The sequence below is a fragment of the Pan paniscus genome, chromosome 7 (assembly GCF_029289425.2).
Source record: "Pan paniscus chromosome 7, NHGRI_mPanPan1-v2.0_pri, whole genome shotgun sequence".
Classification (NCBI taxonomy): domain Eukaryota; kingdom Metazoa; phylum Chordata; class Mammalia; order Primates; family Hominidae; genus Pan; species Pan paniscus.
Window position 1 is genome coordinate 58780943 of NC_073256.2, and position 23115 is coordinate 58804057.

General features: G+C 39.5%; 1 long non-coding RNA gene across 1 annotated transcript; it reads right to left on the minus strand.

The window, feature by feature from the left end:
- Window positions 1-6949: 6949 nt before the first annotated feature.
- LOC100968973 (uncharacterized) lies at window positions 6950-18432 on the minus strand. The gene is made up of 3 exons (XR_157523.4): window positions 17626-18432; window positions 8249-8328; window positions 6950-8043 (listed from the first exon to the last, which is right to left on the minus strand). It is a non-coding gene; the product is annotated as an uncharacterized LOC100968973 (long non-coding RNA).
- Window positions 18433-23115: the final 4683 nt, after the last annotated feature.

Genomic DNA, 23115 nt, shown 5'->3' on the forward strand with positions numbered 1-23115 from the left:
GTCATTAGAGAAATGCAAATTAAAACCACAATGAGATACCATCTCACACCAGTTAGAATGGCAATCATTAAAAAGTCAGGAAACAACAGATGCTGGAGAGGATGTGGAGAAATAGAAACACTTTTACACCGTTGGTGGGAGTGTAAATTAGTTCAACCATTGTGGAAGACAGTGTGGCGATTCCTCAAGGATCTAGAACCAGAAATACCATTTGACCCAGCAATCCCATTACTGGGTATACACCCAAAGGATTATAAATCATTCTACTATAAAGACACATCCACACGTATACTTATTGCAGCACTATTCACAACAGCAAAGACTTGGAACCAAGCCAAACGCCCACCAATGTTAGACCGGATAAAGAAAATGTGGCACATATACACCATGGAATACTATGCAGCCATAAAAAAGAATGAGTTCATGTCCTTTGCAGGGACATGGTTGAAGCTAGAAACCATCATTCTCAGCAAACTAATGCAGGAACAGAAAGCCAAACAACACATGTTCTCACTCATAAGTGGGAGTTGAACAATGAGAACACATGGACACAGGGAGGGGAGCATCACACACCAGGGCCTGTCATGGGGTGAGGGGATAGGGGAGGGAGAGCATTAGGAGAAATAGCTAATGGAGATGTCGGGTTGATGTGTGCAGCAAATCACCATAGCTTGTATATACCTATGTAACAAACCTGCACGTTCTGCACATGTATCCCAGAACGTAAAGTATAATAAAAATAAATAAATAAATAAAAAGTGATGCTAAATAAGAGCTAATAAACTTATAAGTATATTAAAGGAATAATGCCCTTTGTCAAGTAAGGTTTAATCTAAGAATATATGGATAATTAAATATTAGAAGACTTATGAACATAATGTATGATATTAGTAAATTAAAAGAAAAAGTATACATTTGATAGAGTTTTATTCCAGTTTTTTAAAATTAGTAAACTAGGAGTCAATAAATATATCCTTAATATGATAGGAAACAATCATGAAACAATCATAGAACAATGGCGAACATCTAACCTGGCAGTGAGAATTCTAGTCATATTCTAAGTCAGACATAAAATGAAAAAAGCCCCTTTTACTGCTGCTATTATTATGGACATTTTAGTCACTGTAAAAAGATAAAATAAATCTAGATTTCTTAAAAAGAGAGAAATATTATCAATTCTTATGTTGAGTTTTCTAGAGTAAGGAATCAAGCACTTTTATTATCTGGTAATAAGAAAGTTTATGATAAAACATTTCAGACAATTTGGTAATGGATACTGAAAACTTTGGAAATATATATAAAATTCTTCAATTTCAAAGTAGCAAAAATAAATGTGAGCATTTACTTAATTCAGTGTTTTCAATATTTACATAGGTAGAAATTCAGATGATAGAGCTATGTATGTGGATATGTGGGTTGCGCTATAGAGAGGCAATAGAAGATGGTGACATGCTAATAGTGGTTGCAGGTAGTGGAACTGCTGAAGTAGAATTTTCAACAAGGTGAAAGCCATGACTCTTGAAAATACAAAATAAACACATGTCCAAGATTTTGTTCCAATTATTAAGCAATGAGGGCACCAGTAATATATTAAGACTGATTCAAAGAATGTTTGAGGAGCCAGGTATTCTTTATAGGTAATTGAATAAAGGAATTCTGGATATTATTGCTCAGCTGCATACAAAATTAGCTAAAAATTTAGAACCCAAAATGATTACTGGTGTTTCTCTTTCCTACTGGACAGACCTTATTTGTATCTCTACTGAGAAAAAAAAGCAACAAATTAACTTGTTACTTCACTAGTCTGAGGCCCATGGTGAACAGTAAGTGGAACAAAGTTCTTTCTCTTAGATTTCTGTTTTTCATCATGGTAGCCCCTAGTCATATGTAGCTTTTGAACATTTGAAATAGCACTAGCCTAAGCTGAGATGTGCTGTAAGTATAAAATACATACCAGATTTTAAAGACTTAGTACAGTTAGAGAATATAAAATATCTCATTAATGATTTATTCTCTCTCTTACATATTAAATTGATAATATTTGGGATATATTGGGTTACATAAATTATAAAAATTTGTTTTACTTGTTTCTTTTTATGTTTTAAGATGCCAATTAGGAAATTTAAAATTATGTGCTTTTCTCTTGCGTTTCATATTATATTTTTATTAGTTTATTGTAGCACTATTCACAACAGCCAAGATATGGAATCGACCTATATGTCCATCAATAGATGAACAGATAAAGAAAATGTCATATATAGATATAGATATATACTATGGAATACTATTCAGCCATAAAAAGAATGAAACCCTGTCATTCAGAGCAATACGGATGAGCCTGGAGGACATTTCACTATGTTAAGTGAAATAAGTCTGGCACAGAAAGAGAAATACAACATGTTCTCACTCATATGTGGGAGCTAAAAACAATTGAGCTCATAGAAGTAGAGAGTAGAACTGTAGTCATTAGGGGCTGTGCAGAGTAGGAGAGAGGAGGATAGGAAACAGTTGGTTAAGGGATACAAAATTACCGCAAGAACGGAGGTATAAGTTCTAGTGTCCTGCAATGCTAGAGCTGAGTGAGTGTGGTTAATAATAATTTATTGTATGCTTTGGCTGGGCATGGTGGCTCACATCTGTAATCCCAGCACTTTGGGGGGCCGAGGTGGGTGAATCACCTGAGGTCAGGCGTTCAAGACCAGCCTGGCCAACATGGCAAAACCCTGTCTCTACAAAAATTAGCTGGGTGTGGTGGCGTGCGCCTGTTGTCCCAGTTACTCGGGAAGCTGAGATAGGAGAATCGCTTGAACCCAGGAGGCAGAGGTTGCAGTGAGCTGAGATCACACCACTGCACTCCAGCCTGGGCAACAGAGCAAGACTCCATCTCAAAAAAAATAATAATGATGATAATTTATTGTATGTTTTAAAAAAGGTGAAAGAGAGGATTTTGAATGTTTACAATGCAAAGAAATGATAAATATTTGAGGTGATGGTTATGCTAATTACCTTGATTTGATCGTTACACACTGTATACATGTATAAAATATCAATGTGTCTCATAAATGTGGACACATTATGAATTATGAAGTGTCAACTAAAAAGGAAACTAATACATTTCAGATTTGAAAGAGCTAGCTCAACAAAAAAATATAAAATAGCTCATTATTAATTTCTTCTTTCTCTTACATGTTAAATTGGCAGCATTTGGGATATATTGGGTTAAGTAAATTATTTTATAAAAATCAGTTTTACTTGTATCCTTTTACATTTTGAATACAGCTATTATAAAATTTTAAATTATGGACCAGGCAGAGTGGCTCATGTCTGTAATCCCAGCACTTTGGGAGGCCAAGGCGGGCAGATCATTTAAAGACATGAGTTTGAGACCAGCCTGGTCAACATGGTGAAACCCCGTCTCTACTAAAAATAGAAAAATTAGCTGGGTGCAGTGGCACACACCTATAGTCCCAGCTACTTGGGAGGTTGAGGCAGGAGAATTGCTTGAACCCATTACGCAGTTTCACAAGTCCTCCTGTGTTTCACATGATATTTGTACTGGTTCTAGAGAATCCTTGAGTGAGCTGTCGCCCTCATATAATGTTGGAAAGATATGCCACCTGTATTTCTGGCCCATTTTCAAGTTTTGAATATTTTGTTCTTCACAGAAATAGATCATTTTAATTTTCTTTATTTTTTATAATTTTACACAATTTCTAAAGTAAATAAGTGTTCATTTTATAATCTGAAAAAGATTATTTTTCAAGTCCTTCTGAATATTGGAATAAAACATCTAAGTCAGGTTAGGAGATAAAAAGCACATTTGGAAAGGACTCAGGCCCTGGAGCGGTGGCTCATGCCTGTAATCTGAGCACTTTGGGAGGCTGAGGCAGGCAGATCACCTGAGGTCTGGAGTTCCAGACCAGCCTGGCCAACATGGTGAAACCCCATCTCTACTAAAAATACAAAAAATTAGCCAGGCATGATGGCGGGCACCTATAATCCCAGCTACTCGGGAGGCTGAGGCAAGAGAATTGCTTGAACCCTTTTGGGGGGTGGGGGCGGAGGTTGCAGTGAGCCAAGATGGCGCCATTCTACTCCAGCCTGGGAAACAAGAGCGAAACTCCGTCTCAAAAAAAAAAAAAAAAAAAAGAAAGAAAGAAAAGAAAAGGACTCAATGGCACTTTCAGCTATGTTACCTCAAAAGTCCTCCTGTGAGTTATTTTCACTAATGATGTTACGCAGCCAAGCATCTCTTAAAGTCTATTTCAGAGAAAATGAGAGAGGCCCCAGGCGTGAACTGTAAAAGCATTGTCTGGATGAAAAGGAGCTTCACTGTACGTCTCTGAGGAAAACACCCTCCCAACTAGTTATCAAACGGACAGCCTAGGACTAATCCTGCAGGTAAGTCAGGGAACCGTGTGAGCTTGAGTGGCAGAGTTTTGGAGAAGGTGGAGAGATCCATAGATGCTACATAAGGTTCCTTTAACGTTGGCGGCTGCCTGAGATTCCTAAGTGTCCTCGGATCCCAGGGTTGTTATATCTGTATCTGGTCCTACAGTCTGTACGTAACAGACCTTGCAGGTTCTGACCAACTTCTATGGGTAACACCTGTCCCAGAGGTAGCCTCTTTAAGGGTAATTTCATTTTGTTGGTATTTGGGTGAGATTTAGGTATATAAAAGCCAAGACACTGAGGTTTGTGTTCTAGCCTCCTACACTTGTGTTCCCTATGATTGGCAATGTAAAACTTCTCCATACATGAAAATAAATGTTATACATTTAGAAGTCAAGGTCACTCATCATCTCGAATCTAATCCATTAGATTTTCCAAGCTATGAGCATTTTCTCTAAAGTATGTAACATACAAATAAGTAATAGGATCCCTAACCACTTGGGTCTTCAGGAGGGAGGACGTAACTCATGCAGAAAAAATAGTATTTATATGAATTGTAAAACTAAAATGGCAATTTCTTTTAAAAACAAATGATCATCTCTATTTTTTTTTAAAGGGAGAGTACCAATTCTTTAGTTAGACGTAATGGCAAAAGTAATTTATTCATGTGTCTTCTCTTTGATTTTTTAATTTGAATCAACTGCCAAGATTTTCAAGTTCACTTAGCAAAATGTAGACTAGCTGAAGTTGAAACTACTTCACCAAGACATGTTTACTAAACAAACTAAAAGGATGATGTTCTCTCTGTCCATGCCTCTGTTCTTAGGAGCAGAACAGAGCAGCTCAAGCAGCAGTTTCCGAATTGCATAAGCTCAGCTCCATGCAGATTGGTTGAACACACTTTGCTTCCTCTTACTTCTATTTTCACTGGCCTAACTCCATGAGTCCTGTGGGCCTCTTCCTTTCACCTAGCCTTTTATGGAGCTGCTGCCTTCCAGTGTTCTATTCCTGTGGTTCTCAAAGTATGGCCTAAAGACTTTTAGAGTACCCCAAATCCTTTTAAGGACATTTGAGAAATTAAAAAACATTTGTAATAATATTAAGATCTTACTTGCTTTTTCCACTGTGCTAAAATTTGCCCTGAAAGTGCAAAAACAATAGTGAGTGAAACTGCTGCCTAGCATGAATCAAGGTAGTGGTCCCAAACCATGCCAATAGTCACTGCATTTCTCACCAGTGTGCATTCCACTTAAGAATGTTCTGGATGAAACAATAAAAATTATTAATTCAGTGAATGGTGACCCTTAAGTACATTTGTTTTTAATATTTCATGTGAGGAAATAGGAAGCACACCAAAGCACTTCTGCTGCATACCAAAGTACTACGCTGGTCTCAAGAAAAAGTGTATGCACTGAATATTTTTTCCTGGTATACAAAAATCCATTAGTTTATACAGACTGAAATGTAGTAGTCTACTTTGAGTGGGTCTTTGACTCATGTTCCACATTTTGTAAAAGCATGTATTTGTCATTTGGAACATATTGGTTCTCAGAGTTTTACAAGTCTTCCAAATGTTGACTCATTAAATTTGAGATTCCATAAGTTTATCTACCACTTGTAGAATTTTTCTGGAACAATGAGAGAGAATATCCACAATTATATGAAAAGGGTATTAAAATCCCCCTACCTTTGCAAGCTATATCTTTGTGTACAGCCTCATTTTCTTCATATATGTCAACCAAAAGAACATAACACAGCAGATTGAATGCTGAAACAGATGTGATCATCCAGATGTCTTATGTTGTTAAACATCAGACGGATAAAACACATAAACAAGTGGCTCTGGGTCCTCAATAATTTTTAAAATTGTAGAGTGGTCTTTAAGACCAAAATGTTTGAAAACTGATGATCTGGTCCAATCTTGTCTCATTCCGGAGACCTTTGTTCATGCCTCCTCTGATGTCATCTAGCACAGTGCTTTTTGAACTTCAATGTGCATGCTGTCTACCTGGGGAAAATGCTAAATAAAATGCAGATTCTGATGCAGTCCCTCTGGGCTGAGGCCTGAGCTCTTGCTTTTCTAACAGCTGCCCAGAAAATGCCAATGCTGCATGGCCATAGGTCCTACCTTAAGTAGCAAGGGTCTAACATATGCTGCCTGCATCTCTCACATAATCCTATCATTTCCAGCCTTGTGGCATTTGAGTTACCTTACTTCTATTATTATTATTATTGTTGTCATTACCACCATTAGTATTGTGTCTTATGAACATATTACCAAATTGGTGTCAGAAACTGTGCTAAGAACTTTATATGTATTTTCTCATTAGTGCTTACAGCATTCCTGTGACATAGGTTCCATTGCTCTCTATAGCTCAGGAGACTGAGGAAAGGTAATTTGTCAAGATCTGATACTATGCCCATTTGACTCCATGGCCAATGCTACTAACCACTCCATTAAAGGAATTTGCATCATTTTAATTCCTATAATCTATTTTCATTTGTATATACCTTGCTTGCCTTTCAGTTTAGATTATATGCTCCATGGGCTCAAAACACAAGCATTATCTCAGTCATCTCTACATTTTGCCCAGTGATCTATTCAAATGGTGATGAATAAATAAATCATCATGAATGCTCATGTAACCCTGGGAATCCAAAGTTGTTCGTTTATCTATCTTTAGTAGGATATAAACTCTGGATTTTTTTCATTTATTTTTTATTTTATCTTTTTTTTTTTTTTTTTTTTGAGATGGCATCTTGCTCTGTCACCCAGGCTGGAGTGCAGTGGCGCGATCTCGGCTCGCTGCAAGCTCTGCCTCCCGGGTTCATGCCATTCTCCTGCCTCAGCCTCACTAGTAGCTGGGACTACAGGTGCCTGCCACCACGTCCAGCTAATTTTTTGTATTTTTAGTAGAGACAGGGTTTCACCGTGTTAGCCAGGATGGTCTCGATCTCCTGACCTCATGATCTGCCTGCCTCGGCCTCCCAGAGTGCTGGGATTACAGGAGTGAGCCACGCGCCCGGCCTGGACTATTTAAATATCCAGTAGTGATGTTGGATCTGATGAATTCCTGTACTTTTTCTCTAGCTCCTTTGGCCCAAAATTTAGGCCCATGATGTCATATAAAGGTATTTCCGGAGTACACAGCATGGTTGAACATCTACATTTCTTTTTAATTAATTAATTAATTGGCAATATGTAAAAATCAGGGAATTTTACAGAAAATCCAGATCAATCGCTGTGGCTGAAATGGTGTCGCAACTCCATTTGACTGGAATGTGACACCAGTCGCATCGACTGGAAATGAGAAGCAGTCACTCTCTTTAGCAGGTTCACGCTCTCCTGCTTGGTACAGGGCCTGGTTTCACCATCCTTGCCTCCACTCCTTAAGTGCCTTCAGTCATTTAAGTTTGTGTCCCCAATTTTAGGACACAGGCATGCTTTTATAAATATTTTCCTTTTCACCACCAGACAAAACATAAGTCAAAGAAGCAGTTATTACATTAAAGTCATTTCTACAAAATTCCTGACAGTATATTTTTTTTAAAGATCAGCTTAAATCTTTTCTTGTTGAAGTTTCATAATTGCCGTGCTCTTCAAGGTCTCTGCAGAGGATCACTAGCAGCCAGTTCTCTCTGAGGTTTTGCCTTGAGAGGGAAGGAAAAGGAAAGCAGAAAGAAAATTGTCACGAGGAAGAGTTAAGAAGGCACTAAAGTTTGGGAAATGGCATGGAATGACAGTGGGAGATGAATGAATGAAGGAGAATAGACAGAGTGTTTCAAAACTGGGTACTTTTGAAAGTTATCCTCTTTTTTTTTTTTGAAGTTCAAAATCATAATTCGTAGTTTGTACCTGAAAGAAGAGTTTTTTGAAAGCCCAGGGTCAACTCTGCCTTTCTCTTAAAAGCTTCATCAGGAAAGACCAAGTGTACACTTAAGGGGAAAGAAAATAGCAACAATTAGCATTTGCATGGGCTTCTTAAAGTTTATAGAGCTCTTTTACTTACCTTAACTCATTTGATCCTCACTGCAATCTAGTGAGTAGGTATTATTACCTTTCTATTATAGATAAAGATACCAAGCCTTAAAACTCCGTCTCACTCGCTCCAGGACACTTATCTATTAAGTAGGTGGAAGAATTTAACCACATCTTTTGCTCCTTCCATTCTCCGCAGTAGGTTATTGGCATAAAACTACGACGAATGCATACAGTTAAGCTGCATATTGGACTAGAGCTCATTGAGATTAAGAACACTGGCCGGGAGTGGTGGCTCATGCCTGTAATCCCAGCACTTTGGGAGGCCGAGGCGGGCGGATCACGAGATCAGGAGATCGAGACCATCCTGGCTAACACGGTGAAACCCCGACTCTACTAAAAATACAAAAAAAAAAAAAAAAAAAATCAGCCGGGCGTTGGCGGATGCCTGTAGTCCTAGCTAGCTACTCTGGAGGCTGAGGCAGGAGAATGGCGTGAACCAGGGAGGTGGAACTTGCAGTGAGCCGAGATCACGCCACTGCCTTCCAGCCTGGGCGACAGAGCGAGACACTGTCTCAAAAAAAAAAAAAAAAAAAGATTAAGAACACTAACTTTTAGCTCTGAATCTCCACAAAAACACTTAGTAAATATGTAATTAATTTAATCTGGATATTACGTCTAACATAATTATTTTTGTCACTGCAGTTAACTGTACTTAGGGAGGCTTCTATCTATTCTCAGCCCATCTTTGCTTGAAGTTAAGTTTATTTCTTCTATATTTATGCTTATTAAATAAATGATATATGAGTGGAGAACCAATGGCTTCTAGTTTTTTGTCCTGTTTCTAATGAGGGTGTGTGTGTATTGTGTGTGTGTGCATATTGTGTGTGTGTGCATATGTATGGGGTAGAGGGAGATTGAAGCCAAAAATTGAGCTTTATAGATATGCATGCATTTACCCTTATTAGAATTTGGCCTATAGCTTTTCTTTTCCATGATTAAAGTTCGAAACTACCCTAGCCAGCATGGTGAAACCCCATCTCTACTAAAAATATAAAAATTAGCCAGGCATGGTGGTGGGCACCTGTAATCCCAGCCTCTTGGGAGTCTGAGGCAGGAGAATTGCTTGAACCCAGGAGGTGGAGGTTGCAGTGAGCAGAGATCATGCCATTGGACTCCAGCCTTGGGGACAAGAGCGAAACTCCTCAAAAAAACAAAAACAAAAATGAAAGAAATTCTGGGGTAAGATGAAGGATTGTGGAGACTCAAGTTCTTATTTGCAGAGGAAGCCTTCAGGTAGTAGGGCTTCAGGGAGAATAGGTTGTAAAATGTTTTCTGTTAGACCTAAAGTCTGTGTTGACATTAATCCTGGAGAGGTATAATGAGGCATCATATCCAACCCCACTTCCCATCATGACCTGAAACAGTCTTTCAGGTTAAATTTTAAAAGAGCCCTGGCTTAGGAAGAAGCTCATTCAGATGGTTGGCCGGGGACGGGGGGGTCTTAGAATTTTATTTGTGGTTTACAGTGAGGAGAGGGCCTTGTCTCCCAACCCTCATTCAATCTGTGTCTTCTATTTCGTCATATGGACAATTAATATTTTCTAATAATTAATAAATTTATGTGCACACAATGGAAATTTCTTAGATCCCATTTCTTACTAAATTGCCATCCTTAGGGCTCTTCTGTAGAAATTTTGGAGTCTGGATTTTCTGTACTCCCCATATGGAAGCTCAGAGACATATAACTGTGCATCTTCCTATGGCTGCCACCCGGGGCTCCTGAGAAATTACCCCTCTCATACGGCTGTGTCAAGGATCTCATTATAAAACCACACATGGATCTAGAAGTATCCTTAGAAGTTCTGAGTTTGGCAAAATCACATTGTACCTGTGCTGCTCTTTGGGCTTAAATTCTTATCCCTTTCCCACACCTCGTTGATAAAATTGCATAACATTTAGCAAATGTTTACCATGTGCCAAATGTTTTGCATACGTTGTCTCTAATCCTCATAAAACCCATGCAAAAATATAATTATCCCTGAGTTATAGTGACAGAATTTAGATTCAGAAAGGATGAATAGTTAGTTCCAGAATGGGATTTGACTCCAGTTCTGCTCCATTCCCAATCATGTGTTTTTCCTAATATATCATGCTATTGCAGCTTTCTGGTCTTTTTCTGGCTACAATTAACATCTATGGACCCAAAGCAATTCATCACCAATAAAAAACAGAGCAATCAGCAGATGCTTCTTCCCCAGAATTGAGGTCTATCTAGCTTGCTTACTGACTGTCCTGCCTCAGGCCTCCCTGCCTCTCTCTGTTTTACATGAAGAGACCCAACCTATTCCTGGGCATGGTGCTTGGATCCTCTGCAAGAGCTGGATTCTGGCATTGGCTGTCATGGGTTCATTCTTAACGCACTTTGCATAATGATCAGTATGATCAATAACCAGCAGTTAACAGGAATTGCCTAGGACACTCCATTTCACTCATGTTTCATCACATAGGTCCTCATATAGAAAATGCCAATCTTTTTCCATGCCATTCCAGATTTTTGAACAGGAGTAAACCCTATAAAATTATTTCCTCTGACACTTTACTTTGTAGATGACTAAACCAAGGCTTAGCGAGGTGACATGACTTTATTCACATGTGCTGAGTAGACAGTGGAGGAGGACTAGAATGCAGGTCTCTCAGCTCACCACACAGACCTCTTTCCAAAAACCACACTGAATCCAGAGGACTCCTGTGCAGCTTTTGCCCAGGTGAGTCATCTCTGCCTCTCTCCTAGCCCCAGCTGAACCAACAGCCAACATGGTCATGAGATTTTTCCCAGTCTGAGTGGAAAGCCTGATTGATGAACGTTGATCCAGAGCCCACTGTCCCTTATCAAACTGGAAGGTACCCTGCTGTCAGACAACCTGGTTAGCAATCCAAACAGCAGGGGTCAGCGGGTCCTGTCAACTAGAGACAGTCATCCTGCTGGCAAGCTAAGAGCCTAGAGGCAGTTACATTTGTGTATCTTGTCTCAGAAACAAACTTCCAAATGATCTGAAGCCAAAACTACTGAACTGCAGAGCAAACAGTGCAGGGCTCTAGTTTAGACATTTTCCCTGTCACTGAGAATTTTGAGGTTGGTTTAAAACAAACAAACAAAAACTAGGGGAGCAGGAGTGACGGTAGCTGGAACTCCATTGGAAGAAAGTTGGGTGAGAGAAGAGCCCAATAGAAGACTTGCTTCTCATCCGTGACTGGGGACTTGGGCTGTATTCAGGTGGACCTCATTTTAACTGCGGGATGCTGGAGAGTCAGGTCACCTCTTCAGGCCATAACTTTTTCAGTGACAGAACGAGGAGCTCAGGCCAAGCCATCACTAAGATCTTTTCAGCTCTTGTGAGATAAACCAGATAAATTAAAAAATTTAGCCATATAACCTAAAATGTATCTGAGACATGTCTCAATCAATTTAGACGTTTATTTTGCCAAGGTTAGGGATCACTTGGCAAGGCCAGTGAGGTTCTGAGCACATATGCCCAAGGTGGTTGGGTTACAGCTTGGTTTTATACATTTTAGGGAGACAGAAGTTACAGACAAACACATCAATTAATATATTTAAGGTATATATTGGTTTGGCCCAGAAAGGTCAGACATCTAAAAGTAGGTGGGGGAAAGATGGGGGTGGGCATGGGGCTTCCAGGTCACAGGTGGATTAGAAGATTTCCTGATTGGCAATTGGTTGAGTTAAGCTCTGCTTGAAGAATTGAATTCAGTATAAAAAATGCTTGCGTTTAGACAAGGGGGTTGTGGAAGCCAGGGTTCTTGTCATGTAGATGAAACCTCCAGGTAGCAAGTTTCAGAGAGAAGAGATAGTGAATGTCTCTTATCAGAACTTAAATGTATCAGATTCTCTGGAAAAGACTTGGTGAAGGAAGGAGATTCTTACAGAAGGCAAATTTCCCCCACAAGAGATAATTTGCAGGGCTATTTCAGAATATGTCAAAGAAATATGTTTTGGGGTAAAATACTTTGATTTTCTTCAGGGCCTACCATCTGTCACATGATCCTAAACAAGAGTCAGGTTGGAACTCAGTGTCTTATTGCTACAGAGTCTGTTTTGTTCATTTTAAGATATCTGTTTTAATGTTAATGCTGGTAAGTTGTGTCTAAACTCCAAAAGGAAGAGGCTATAATGCTGTATATTCGCCCCCTGATTCCTGTCATGGCCTGAACTAATTTTTCAGGCTTCTTTGGGGAATCTTTTGCAAAAAGAGGGGTCCATTCAGTTGGCTGGGGAGCTTAGAATTTTATCTTCGGTTTACGACCAGTTATCTTCCACCTACATTTCATTTTCACTCACACCCTGCATGTGCCCCTTCAAACCTCCAAACCCTTTGTGCCTTCCTAGCCTCTCTCACCTTCCTGACAAACCTAAACAACTCATCAGTATTCTCAGACGCTGTACCGTAATATCATCGTTATGTCCCAACAGCTTCGTTAATTCCTATTATCTGACCAGTTTAGTTACCTATTTCTGAGAAGCTAAGTCTCAGTGGAAAAAAAAAAAAAGATTTGTCTGGGCATGGTGGCTCACGCCTGTAATCCCAGCACTTTGGGATGCCAAGGCGGGTGGATCATGAGGTCAAGAGATCGAGACCTTCCTGGCCAACATGGTGAAACCCCATCTCTACTAAAAGTACAAAAATTAGCTGAGCATGGTGGCGTGCACCCATAGTCCCAGCTATTTGGGAGGCTGAGGCAGGAGAATTCCTTGAAGCCAGGAGGCGGAGGTTGCAGTGAGCCAAGATTACGCCACTTCTGTTCAACATGGTACTGAAAGTTCTAGCCAGACTATTAAGCAGGGAAATAAAGTCATCCAAATTGGAAAGAAAGAAGTAAAATTATTTCTGTTCACTGGTGATATGATCTGATAAGTAGAAAACCCTAAAGACACCACTAAAATTTGCTAGAACTAATAAATTCAGTAAAGTAGCAGGATAAGAAGTCAGTACCCAGAAATCAGTTGCATTTTTATACACTCACAATGATCTAATGTCAATCATGAATCTGTTTTGAAAATGTTAAGTTTGAAATTCTTACCCTATAACCAAGTAACGATGATGATAATTTAAATAAATATACAGCCTATGATTCTAATAAAAGGGTCTGTTTAGAGATGTAGATTTGGGAGTCGTTGGGGGATAGCTTGTAGTTAAGACTTTTTGTGTCAAATTATATCAATTTCCTTTCCTTCCATGTAAAATGTAACCTAATTTTCACCCATCCTAACTTTCTTTATACTAGTCTAACAAGCCTTTTTCCTTTCCAGTATCACATATTTTCACAACCCGTATTTCCTAATGCAGCCTCTATAGCCACATTTAACTCACATCTCATCTTCAATATGTCGACCCTATGTCTAAATTGTTTCTTGTGTCTGATTTTTTATTACACGTGTAGACATCACTATTTACTGCTCTTCCTTAGCTAAAAAGCTCATTCATCATTGATTCTTTCATTGCTTCCACCTGTGGCATTCAACTGGTTGTCAGCTTTTGCCATATATGGCCTTATAGTGATTCTCATATCTAACCTCCTCTGTTTTTCTCATGACCTCCCAAATCTTAAGCTTGAGTCTGGTGCCTTAGACCACTCAGCCATCCTGACACTTGACCTCTCAAATCTTATTCAGAATTATATAGCTAACAGTTGACTCCACCAGTCTCCCCATTCACCCTAAATTGCAATTCTGCCAGCCTGTGCTCCATTCCAGAAGCATGCCACTTTCCAGGTATTTAAAATTCCCTAGCCTCACATGTGTTTAAATTCCACTGGTACTTCAAGAATTATCTCCAGTATTACCTTTTCTGGGATACCTTCCTTGACTCCAACTCAAAATTAATTTCCGCTATCCACTAATTTTACAGCACTCTGTTTATCTATGTTTGTGTTTGGCATAGCCTGACTTTATATCCTGGTATGCATACCTATGTGTTTCCTTCTCTCTTTGGTGTAAGATCTTTAAGGATATAAACCATTCTTACTCATCATTGTCTCTTCAAGAACCAACAGGGTAGCTGGCAACTAGGTATCCATTAAATACTGATCAATTTAAGTTATATACGTGATATGTCTTGGCTGTGTCCCCACCCAGATCTCATCTTGAATTGTAGTTTCCATAATCCCCACATGTCGTGGAAAAAACCAGGTGGAGATAATTGAATCATAGGGGCGGTTTTCCCCAACCTCTTTTCATGATAGTGAGTTATTTCTCATGAGATCTGATGGTTTTATAGGGACTTCTCCCTTCGCTAGGCACTCATTCTTCTCCTTCCTGCCACCATGTGAAGAAGTATGTGTTTGCTTCCCCTTCTGCCATGATTGTAAGTTTCCTGAGGCCTCCCCAACCCTGCAGAAATGTGAGTCGATTAAACCTCTTTCCATTATAAATTACCCAGAATCAGGCATGTCCTTATAGTAGCATGAGATCAGACTAACATGATATGTAATTTGGGTTTTTGTAATAGATATTTCCTAAATAATGTGACATTCCCAATTCCTTACTAAATTGTTCTTTCTCATAGTCAAGTAAGGTTTATCCAGCTGGCTCCATGCTTGGAAAGAAAACACAAATCCTGGCCAGAAGCCCCTTTAGTGTCTAGAATAGCTTGATTGACGTACCATTCCACCATCTATGAGAAAAGTGGGCTCTCTCTTTTACTTTGAAGAGGTGTCTTATCAAAAACATTTCTGAGGGATTACCCATCAACTTCAGAACCTTTTATTATTTCCTCTGTGGACTGATTCCAAATTATCTCCCCACCAATTTTCTTGTAGACTTTTCACCTGATAGTCACTAGGTATTCTACAGTCACCCTCACTATGAGAAGAATAAGTGCTGAAAGTAAGACAGAGGTCACACTCCCAGAAGTGAGGACTTATTCATGCAATAGGCATTGTGATTAAGTGCTCATTGTATATAGAGTAGAATACTAAATGCTGTGGAGGATCACAGAAGAAATAAAAGATGAAGGCTCTGTCTTCATTTATTTTACAAAATGAATTTGTAGGGGAGACAAAGACAACATAGATTAAAAACTTGAGAATGACAGTGTATTAGTAAATTATGAAATGTACTTATAATGTAAGTAATGCAAAGGATGGTATTTGAAAACTGGATCCCATCTCAAGGTGATTTGTTCTTTTTTCTTATGTCTTATGCTATGCCCATTTGTCTGCCTGTCCCAGTGCTTCTCCCTTTTACCAACATTAAGTTTATTTTAGATTCTTCCAGAAGACTTCTTTGGCTATTCCAGCCAACAGTTGTGCTCCACTTTTCAACACTATAGCATTTATTGTCTATTACTCTCAGTTGGCTGACATCACATAATTCCTTATTATCTTATCCATATGCCAGTAAGAATTGTCACTGTATACTGAGGTCCTATTGTGAGGGCAACTATGCGTTAAGCATGGCACACGGATTATTTCATGTAAATGCCGCAAGACCCTATGAGGTATAATTGTTTTGACTGTTATTTTACAAATGGAGAAACAAAACTATTTAATGTACCCCAAACTCCATAGATTTGAATTCCAGTCAATCTAAATCCTAAAAACATACCCTAAATGTATTTCTCTGGAATAGTTCTTGGCATTTTTTGGTGGTAAGGGAGCATGTCACTCATCCCACTGAAAATTTAATAAGTTTAATTGCCATTTCTCTCAACATATGATTGCATCTTTTGGGTATAAGAAACCCAGAATAAACTCAACTAAAATCAAAAGAAAATAAGTAATAAAGATGAAGACAGAAATAAATGAAATAGAAAACAGATACAATAGAGTACGTAAACAAAGACAAAAGTTGGGTCTTCAAAATTTGAAAAACAAACACATGTACACACACAAAAAACCCTGGATAAATTGATTAAGAAAACAAGTAAATAAAGCACAAATTAAGAATGTTTGAAATATAAAGGAGGATGAAACTATAAAAATTTAGAAGAAACATCAGAAATTTAAAAGAAAAGTAAGCATACTGTAAATAATAATTTAAGTAAATGATTTTGAACATAAATAAAATGCACACATCCACAGGAAAAAAATCTAGGCCCAGCATCATGGTTCATACCCGTAATTCCAGCCCTTTGGAAAGCTGAGGTGGGAGGCTTGCTTGAGCCCTGGAGTTCAAGACAAGCCTGGGCATATAGGGAGAACCCATGTCTACAAATAATTTTAAAAATTAGCCACATGTGGTAGTGCCTGTAGTCTCAGCTACATGGGAGGCTGAGGTGGGAGGATTGCTTGAACCTGGGAGGTCAAGGCTGCAGTGAGCTGTGATTGCATCACTGCATACAAGCCTAAGTGACACAGCAAGACCCTGTCTCAAAAAAAAAGTTAAAAATCTAATCAAAATTGACTCAAGAAGGAATAATGATTCTATAATCACTACATATATTGAACCCTGAATTTAAAAAATTTCCACTAAGAAAACATCACAGTATCTAACCAGTGTGGTCAAATGCCATCTTTAAGGAATATATTCCTATCCTATAAAATTCTTCCAGAGGAAAGAATGTAATCTTCCCAAACTTATTTTATGACGCTATTACTGTCATAATGTAAACCACAGAAGCATAGTCCAAAGGAGAGAAAGTGAGGGCCAATTTCACTCAAGAATACAGGTTCAAATGTCTTAAACAAAACACTAGCAAAGCTGATCCAGCAATGTTTAAAAGAAATGCATCATGTCCGAGTTGGTCATGATGTCAATTGATTTGACACTAGAAAATCTATCTATATAAATTCTTGCATTAATATATTAAAAAAGAAGAACAGTGTAACTCAATTGAAGCCAAAAAATTAAATGTCGTAGCCATTCATGATTAAAAAAAAGATCACTAAATCCAGATTAGAAAGAAACTTCCTTAATCTGATAAAGTTTCAATTAAAAAACACTACAACAAAGATCATATTTAATTTTGTAATGATTAAAACATTTCCTTTTAAAAAAAGAATAAAATGCAAGAATGTCTAGCAGCACTTCTGTTCAGCGTGATGTCTCATCACCCACATAAAAACCCAGTTCCCTGGGCTCTCACGGACCTACCTAATCTCATTCTTGGGTCCTTTCAGTCTTTCTCTATGCCCCTTCCCAATTTTTCCCTGAGCAATATCCTAAATAATCCACTGGCATCAGTTCTAACTTAGTGTATCTGCTAGGCAGGTCAGGAAGGACTGCTCAGACTCACCAGAAGATGATTTCTTCATCCCTAAGTGCCAACTCTCTAGACTTGTTTGGAAGTCTCCCAACATGGCGTGTGGTTTCAGTCACCACTCTGTACCTCTGCCTGTGCCGTCTCCTTCACCTCCTTCCTTCTCTCCTCCCTTCTGCATCTTGAATCTGCCACACCCTTCTAAAATGCAATTGGGAAGGTGATCTCCTGAGTGACTGCGTCAATGACTGTGGGGGCAGTTCTCAAAGGCAGGGAGGAGCAAGCTCTCTGGTGACTCTTTTTTTTTTTTTTTTTTTTTTTGAGACAGAGTCTTGCCCTGCTGCCCAGGCTGAAGTGCAGTGGTGCGATCTCAGCTCACTGAAACCTCCACCTCCTGGGTTCAAGTGATTCTCCTGCTTCAGTCTCCTGAGTAGCTGGAATTACAGGCAACTGCTACCATGCCCAGCTGATTTTTTGTATTTTTAGTAGAGATGGGTTTTCACCATGTTGGCCAGGCTGGTCTTGAGCCCTGAACCTCAGGGGATCCACCCACCTTGGCCTCCCAAAGTGTTAGGATTACAGGCGTGAGACACCACGCCCAGCTGACTCTTCTGACAATGGCACTAATCCTAGCTGACTTATGCTTCACCCTCATGATGTCATCTAAGTGTAATTTCCTCCCCAAAGTCCCACTCCCAAATGTAATTTGACTGTTAACTGAAGAATCACTTCAGAAGTGCACAGCCTCCCAGAGTGACTGAAGGATAGCAAGTATTTGGTTGCTTTTTTTCTGGCATGTTTATTTTTGAAATAATCCATCATTTCCTCAAAGCCATTTCCAATTATACACACAAAGAAATTTATCTTTTTTTCTTAATGACCACAGTACTTTATCTATGCCTGACTGACAACCCTGACTACTTTTTATCTTTTATTATAAATTTTTGTCTGTAAATCTTATCTCTCCTGTTAAGCAGTAAGCCCTCTATCTAATCTACCTTTATATATCTCAAATAATCTTAACAAATATATCAGTCTCTCATGAAAGAAATGAATGAAAATGAATAAAACAATAGATAACATATCAGATACTTAGTATGTTCTCTGTGTTATGATAAGCACTTTGCATGTATTATTTAATATACACATGCAAAGCATTCTAAATGGATTCCATTAGTAACCCCACTACACAAATGAGAAAACAGAGACTGAGAGGTTTTAAAAAAATACCAATATGTCCAAAGTCACATGACTGTAATGATCAAAACCAGTTTTGCATCTGGGGCTATCACACAGCCAGTAAGCTTCACTTCTGTGCTCTTAAGCCTCCCAACAAACAGCCCTGTAAAAGACAGCAATGAATATAGGAAAGCCTCTGGTTTGGCAATCAGCTCTTGCCTTCTTAGTCTGCTTAGGCTACCATAACAAAATACCATAGATTAGGTGTCTTAAACAACAGAAATTTATCTCTTAACAATTCTTGAGGCTGGGAAGAAAGTCCAAGATCAAGGTACTGGCCAAATAGCTTTCATTCTGGGGCCTCTTCTTTCGACTTGTAGGCAGCCATCATCTCTCTGTGCGCTCATGTGACTTCTTCTCTGTGCATGTGGGGCTGGTGGGGGCGGTGGGAGGAGCAAACTCTCTGGTGACCCTTCTTATAAGGGCACGAATCCTAGTTGACTTGGGCTTTACCCTTATGATGTCATCTAACTGTAATTTCCTCCCCAAACCCCACCTCCAAATACCATTACATTAGACTTTGAAGCTTCAACAAATAAATTTTGGGATTTTGAGGGGACACAAACATTCAGTCAATAACCCCCCTTTCTTTTTTTATTTTTTTTTGAGACAAAGTCTCATTCTGTTGCCCAGGCTGGAGTGCAGTGGTGGGATCTCTGCTCACTGCAACCTCTGCATCCTGGGTTCAAGCGATTGTCCTGCCTCAGCCTCCCAAGTAGCTGGGATTGCAGGTGCCGGCCACCATGCATGGCTACTTTTGTGTGTGTGTGTTTTTAGTAGAGACAAGGTTTTACCATGTTGGCCAGGCTGGTTTCAAACTCCTGACCTCAGGTGATCCACCCACCTTTTTTTAAACCATCAACATTTACTTTCTTACAGTTCTGGAGGCTGGAAATCCCAGATCAAGGTGTCAGCAGGTCAGGTTTCTCCGGAGACCTCTCTGTTTGGTTTGCAGACAGCCATCTTCTCACTGTGTCCTCACAAAGCCTTTTCTCTGTGCATGCTCACCCCTGGGCCTATAACACTTCTAATTAAAATAAACAAATAAACAAACAAACAAAAACCTGAATGTTTAACCCAGTTCTTCCTGCTGAGAAAACGCAGGAAATCATTTGCCTCTCAGCCTTAGTCTTCTAAACTGTAAAATAAGAGATGTTATAGGTGGGTTTGAAGGTTGCTTTTACTCTATGATTTTGTGTGCTATCAAACTTGTTTACCATATTTCCTTATTACAAACACCCTCTTGCAGAGATTCCTTACCGAACTTCCTACGTGATCTAGTTAAGCTCACCTCTATACCTTTACATTCTGTCTTTCCAATTCAAAGCACCTTGTCCCTTGCTCTTGACTGGTCCAGTTCTACTCTCCTTAAAGACACCACTTCCATCCTACCTTTCCATGAAGGCCATGCCAGCCCATGCTAATCACCATCCACCCAGAGAAACAGCACTTTCTCTTTTACATTGTTCTCTAGTCATTTATTGCATGTTGTTTTGCAGTGGCATTTGAAATAGAAGCCCTTAAGTTTAAAAATTGTGCCCTTTTTAAATGTTCTACATTACGTACCACAACCATGGACGCACTATAGAAACTCATTTACATTTGATTATTTACTTGGGGAAAAAAATACCTGATGCTTAATGAAGAGAGAACACTGTGGGAAAATCTAAAGAGTTTACAGGATTAGTTAGAAGCTTTGGTATGACATTGTCCAAGGTCACGGTATATCAGGAAATCAGAATGGGTTATATTGAAATCATGGCCCATAGGGTAGACCTCAGTAAATGTCTTCTGTTGACACAGCTGGATAATATAAGACGGAATGAGATCCATGTCTATTAAAATCAGCATTCCTTACTACACAGCCATACAAAAGAGGGAGATCATGTTCTTTGCAGGAACATGGATGGAGCTGGATACCATCACCCTTAGCAAACTAACCTAGGAACGGAAAACCAAATACTGCATGTTCTCACTTACAAGTGGGAGCTAAACGATGAGAACACATAGACACATAGAGGGGAGAAACACTGGGGCCTACTTGAGGGTGGTGGGTGAGAAGAGGAAGATCAGAAAAAATAACTGTTGGGTACCAGGCTTAGTATATGGGTGATGAAATAATCAGTACAACAAGCCCCCATGACATGAGTTCACTTAAATAATAAACCTGCACATGTACCTCTGAACCTAAAATAAAAGTTAAAAAAAAAATCAGCATTCCTTGAAAAAAAAAAAAAAACTGGCTTTTTTTTTAAAGGAAAAAAACAACATCAAAACCCAAAAAACAAGTAACCTACAGCAATAACACAACAATGACAAAGCCTGTCTACCAAGAAAAATGTCAGGAAAATTATAGTTAAAGCAGTGACGAGCACAGATTTTCTTTCCCAAACATGATCACTGTAGAGGGAGGACTGACAGGCTGGGCTGTTTGAACAAGCTGGTGCTTGGGTCATTTCTCTTTAGTCCTGTCTGGTTGGACACTAGTCCATGATTCGTAGTCTCCTCTCAAAATACAATCACCTCCATCTCCTCCTCTCTTCAATTCATTCTTGATGTCAACCTCACTTCCTGCTTCACCAAGAAAAAAAAACTAAGAGAAAGGAACTGACTCAACTTGCATAGTTCTCCTTTCTCTGCTGCCTCCTCAGGGACTCCCTCCCTCAATTATCCCCCAGATTTCAGGTATGATCACCTCTCCCATCCTATTCTCTCTCCTAACAGCACTTAAATAATTTCAAAATCTCTTTTATCTGAATAGAAAAAAAAATCCCTGCATCTCATTTTTCCTACTCCACCTCTTCTGACCTTCCATGCCAAACTGCATTAAAAATTGAACTCTCTCTGCTGTCTCTCTCCTTACCTCCCATTATCTAGTTAACCAGTTGCAGTCTGCTTCATGACATCATGAACCCTGAGATAATAAACAGTGTTCTCAAGGTCATTAAGCACCTATTTTGTTGTCAGATTCTGTAGAGCTTGGAAGTGGCTTTGAGCTCAGATGCTCTCGGGTGTGATGCCTAGCTCCTCTGTTTACCAGCTGCTTGACCCTGTGCAGTTGCTTAACTTTAAACTTCACTTCGCACCTATGTAAAATGAATATAACAAATCCTTCATCAGAGGACTGCCCTGATAATTAGGTGAGGAAATGTGTCTAATGACCTTGGCCTGATTCCTGTCTGGTGTGTGAGCATGTACTGAGGGCTTACTACTGTTGATTTCTCTACACCTTTGATCCTGTTGCTGCCTTCCTCCTTCTTGACCTCCTGTCTCTTCTTAACTTCTAATGTCATGGGTTGTTTCTGCAATGCTAATCATATCCTTCTCCAATGGTTCCTAACAAATTTAGAAATGTAATAGAAATCAAATTGGAGTCGGCTGGACACGGTGGCTCGCGCCTGTAATCCAGCACTTTGGGAGGCCAAGGCGGGTGGATCACCTGAGGTCAGGAGTTTGAGACCTGACCAGCATGGCCAGCATGGCAAAACCCTGTCTCTAATAAAATACAAAAATTAGGCCGGGCGCGGTGGCTCACGCCTGTAATCCCAGCACTTTGGGAGGCCGAGGCGGGTGGATCACGAGGTCAGGAGCTAGCAAGACCATCCTGGCTAACACAGTAAAACCCCGTCTCTACTAAAAATTACGCAAAATTAGCCCGGCGTTGTGGCGGGCGCCTGTAGTCCCAGCTACTCGGGAGGCTGAGGCAGCAGAACAGTATGAACCTGGGAGGCGGAGCTTGCAGTGAGCCGAGATCATGCCACTGCACTCCAGCCTGGGCGACAGATCGACACTTCGTCTCAAAAAAAAAAAAAAAAAAAAAAATCAGCTGGATGTGGTGGCGGATGCCTGTAATCCCAGCTACTTGAGAGGCTGAGGCAGGAGAATTGTTTGAACCTGGGAGGTGGAGGTTGCAGTGAGCCAAGATTGTGCCACTGCACTCCAGACTGGAAGACAGAGCAAGACTCTGTCTCAAAAAAAAAAAAAGAAAAAGAAAAAAAAGAAATCAAATCAGAGTGAATATGTTAGCTTAATTGCAGGTAAACCTGTATTAGGGACTTCGGGTATGGCAAAACTGAGACTTCTATCACTTTCCTCAAAGTCTAAAGGAGTTTGGACCCACATGAAATCGTAGCTACATCTGACCCAGCCAGTTACACTTTTCAGTACAGACCTCACCACCTTCCTCCCTCTTTCTCATCACAGGCAGCTTGCACTAATTTTTTTTCTTAGAATCTTTTTATCTAAATCACTTTGTTTAGTTGTTTAAGAAACATTGTACATATGCAC